At 47.0% G+C, this 4,323-nt stretch overlaps 1 non-coding gene across 1 annotated transcript; it reads right to left on the bottom strand.

Moving 5' to 3' along the window:
• Window positions 1–2,337: 2,337 nt before the first annotated feature.
• LOC115870922 lies at window positions 2,338–2,472 on the bottom strand. The gene has a single exon (XR_004047000.1). It is a non-coding gene; the product is annotated as a small nucleolar RNA SNORA5 (small nucleolar RNA).
• Window positions 2,473–4,323: the final 1,851 nt, after the last annotated feature.

Here is a 4,323-nt window from a genome sequence, read left to right as displayed (position 1 = left end):
TCTCCATGCACACGATGCAGTCCCCTTTGCAAGCAACCTCTTCCACCAGGCATCCAACTAATACCTTCTCTTGTTTTTAGGGGTCTTCTCAAACGTCCCTCTACTGGAGGTGGCTTTCCAAGCTGCCCTATTTTCAGAATCCCCTCACCTTCTCTCTCTCTCCCCCTATTCTTTTTTTCTGGCTTTTTGTTTTTTACCACCTTACATATTTAGAGGAGTCCTGGTGCCATGGCAGGAGCTAGCCGATTCACACTGATTCAGCAGAATCCATACCTAATTTTTTGTTGAGTTAGTGAACCAATTGTTAACATGGCATTTTTAATCAGGGTTCTCATGTGGGAATCACAAATTTACATTCCTTACGCTTTGTTAACATTCACCTGCACACCAGTGTGTTCTAAGCGGCTGTAGTAATGTTCATTTCATCCACAGATATAAAAAATTACACAGAACTATACTTGGAATATTTTATTATTCACTTCATAAAGCTCTGTCATACTTTTGATGAAACACTAACTACATTTGTCTTCCCTTGCGTTCCTTACAGCAGTAAACAAACATATCACATAAAGAAAAAAGAGTCCCAAACAGATGGACGGCTTTCTTTTCAGCTTTGTGTTATGCCTCAACTTCCCAACAAGAAAATATGAGTGAATCAGCTAGTCCTGAAAGTGTTCAAAGAGCTAAAATTAGTGTCAGAACAACTGCTGTTAAGTTCAGCAGAAGTGGAAAGGGGTTTTTCAAAGATGAACATGATATATTCAGTGAAGTCGCCTGCTTCTACTGTATCAAGCACAATGACATCTGTCTAATGAACTCACTGCCATCAGGTCCATGCGGACTCATAGTGACCCCATAGGACTGGGTAGAACTGCCCCTGTGAGTTTCTGAGATGTTATTGTTTCCGGGAGTAAAGGCCGCTCTGCCCCCCCTCGCCACCTTCCTTCCCCCCCCCATCTTCCTCCCAAACAGCAGCTACTGATTTTGAGCTGCTGACCTTACAAATAGCAGCCCACTGGGACTCCTTGGCCAACCTCCTAAAGAATGGTATCCTAGTTCTACCGTGCAAACACGGCTAAGGATAAATCACACAGCTGATGATACTCCGATAAAAACATAGACTACTGCAAGCCAGGGTATCAAGAAGCAATATGGAAATATCTTAATAATTTTATTGCTTTTTTGTCAGGTACTATTTAACACTTTTTCATTAACATTTTAAAACTCTTATAGTATAACCTAGTTTCACGTGCCTTCTTTTTTAGTGTTATTTAAGTATTATCTGTATAACATAATAAACTACCGTGGGGCATATCTTTTTTTTGTACTTAAAATGGTCATTAGGGCAGTGAACCGGTTGTTAAATTATTTGAATCTCACCACTACTACCCTGGTGACATAGTGGTTATGTGCTGGGCTGCTACCCAGCAAGCGTAGCAGTTCAAAACCACCAGCTGCTCCACCAGAGAAAGGCGAGTCTTTCTAATCCCATGAAGAGTTGCTGTCCTGGAAACCCACAGGAGCAATTGTACCCAGTCCCAGAGAGCTGTGTGAGTTGGAAGCCACTCGAAGGCAGTGAGTGGGTTGAGAAACATAGTTGTTGGCTATCTTTCTCTCACTAGAATGCAGTTCAACAAAACTGTTGGATCCCCAGCAGCTAGTACATGACAAGCACTTTGAGTTTTTGTAGAATACAGGATTACATGTGCGGGTACTATTCTAGGGAGCTCCGGTAGCATGGTGGGCTAGGAATTGAGTTGGTAACCACAGGATCAGAGGTTCAACCCCACCAGTGGCTCCACAAGAGAAAGATGAGCCTGTCTTACTCCTGTGAAGATTGAAAGTCTTGGAAACCGACAGGGGCAGCACTGCCCTGCCCTATAGGGCCACTCTGAGTCAGAACCGACTCACGAGCAGTGAGTTTGGAGATATTTTGAGGTACGGTTCTAAGGGACATATAGGAACCTCATCTTCTCAATAACTCAAGATAGGCATCATCATCATCTCATCTTCATTGTCTCTGGTTTATTGGAGGAGAAACTAATGTACAGAGAAATTTAGTAACTCAGACAAGATCACCCAGCTAGTCAACGAATGGTCAAGCCAGTGTCCGGCCCAGACATCCTGCTCAGAACACAAACTCTGCAGCCACCATGAGGTGTTACGGTCCTGGTAAGTTAAAAACCAAGGACTACATCCATGCGGTTTGCTTTAAATTCCCCGTTTTAATTTAGAATACTATAAACATCATAGATATAACACAGTACAAAAAAAACTCTTTTAAGAATCCTCAATCCTTTTTTTTTTAACCTGATCTATTTTATTATTACTTTTTCTTCATGTCTGTAACAAAATTTATCCCTGAGCCTCAGAAGAGAGGAACAGGGCCCATGAGCTACAGTGTCTCTGTGGCAGCCTTTTGAGCCAGTGTCTGCCATGGGTAAGGCAGGCACAGAATCTGACACAGCTGCACTCAATCCTTTTTTAAAAGAACCAAAAAATGTTTATTAATGTTATAGATGTCAACGGAATTGGCATGTTCACAATCTTAACGAATATAGCCCAGTTCATTATGTGGTTTGCCCATCACCCTCATTTTCCCATCGCCCTAACAGAACTCACGTTCTCCCAAGTACTGAGTTCTTCTCTCATCCCTCCTACCTACAGGGCCCTGGTCAACTTCAGTCTCTACGCTCTAGAGATGTCCGAGAAGTGAGATCCTACAATATTTGTCCTCTTGTGGCTGATGTACTTCATTCAGAACAATGTCTTCAAGGCCCAACGGGGTCAGAGCGTGCATTCAGACTCATTTCTCCTTATGCCTCAGTAACGCTCCATTGTATGCACACATCACAGTTCGTGATCTGCTTATCTGTTGAGGGACAGGTAGGCAGTTTCCACATTGTGGTTGTTGTGAATGCTGCTGCAGTGAACACAGGGGTACAGATATTTGCCTCCCTGCTTTCAATTCTACCCAGACATGCTTTTCCCCTATGCCAGACTTTCAGAAGTGTGCTTTCAAACTTCCAAGAGTCCCTTCTAATGCCCTAACACTTAAAAATCAGCATCAAGGCATGATTCCGGTAAAGAAGAGTCACAAGTGTGTGAGCTTCATAGAGCATCCGGCTGCGGCTTGCCGATGAGCGCAGGTAATTCTCCCTACACACCTGAGATGACCAAGATTAGCTCGGATCCATAAAGGGAGAACTGAGACACAAACTCTGCAGCGATGTCCCAGGCCACACAGCCATCAACGGTGCCAGGGAGGGAGCCTCTCAGGGCAGGGATTGTAGTAGGTCACACAGGCTCCAAAACACCCGGTGATTCACACAATGGAATGCTTAAGCCAAGGATGTCACCTAATAGAGGGTATGGCGATAGGACTTTATCTGAGCTGTTACACAATCACCCCACTGTGGCAATGCCATAAACAATTGTGCCTTGGGATAATAGAGGGGCACACCCTCTGGGAATTGCTGGAGAATGGAGGGGGGGGAGCGGATTTTCAGTGAGAAAATATACTACCTTATCTTGGGGAGATTGACTTGTTCAAAAACAATTAACTGGGGTTGACTAAAGACAGTCACGGTGGCAGTTTAATTTGAGATGATTTTGCTAGATCACAGCCAAGACCTGGCCCTGACCCACCTGTAATGTACCTAACCTCCTGGGATAAAAAGATTCCCACCCTGAATCCTCCCTGCCCCTTCCTTTGAATGAAATATTCATTTCTGCATGCCTTGAGACCTTTCGTTAAATATCTTTCAACCCTGGAGAGACGAACGAATCTTTCCTTCGACGTTGTTGGAATTTTCTCAAAGAACGGGGGGGGCACGTCACAGGCTTCAGAATACAACCGCCCACCCCTTCCCTCTTCTCCGGCCCTCCACCGTCCCACCTGTCCCCAGGACGTCGTTGGAGAAGGAAGGTTAATCGGCAGGAGGCTGGAGGGAGAGGACAGGGAAGGCTGTCACAAGCACCTGTCACCTAGCAGGTCGGGACCTCGCCGCCCCAGCCCCCGGCCCCACCCACCCCCCCGCCAGAGAGCGCCAACTAGGTCCAGCCTTCCCAGCCGGCCGGGACAGGCCCGTCCCTCTCGCCCCAGCCTCCAGCCACCGTCCAATGGCCAAGGGGCAGGGCAAGCTGAGCAAGCCGCGGCAGCCCGGCCGGGTCCCCGCCCTGTTCCTGTGCCAGGGCCCGGCGTCCTTTAAATGCCGCCCAGGGCCAGCGCGGCACGGCCCTCGCCACCTTCCTTCCTCCCGCAGCCACGGCAGCAGCGCCGGCCCGGCTCGGCAGCCTCGGTCCCGACAGTAGCAGCCACCT

The sequence above is a fragment of the Echinops telfairi genome, unplaced genomic scaffold (assembly GCF_000313985.2).
Source record: "Echinops telfairi isolate 266 unplaced genomic scaffold, ASM31398v2 ScPeMD7_2573;HRSCAF=3158, whole genome shotgun sequence".
Lineage (NCBI taxonomy): Eukaryota > Metazoa > Chordata > Mammalia > Afrosoricida > Tenrecidae > Echinops > Echinops telfairi.
The sequence above is the reverse complement of the archived record's forward strand: the minus strand, read 5'-3'. Positions and strand labels throughout refer to the sequence as shown.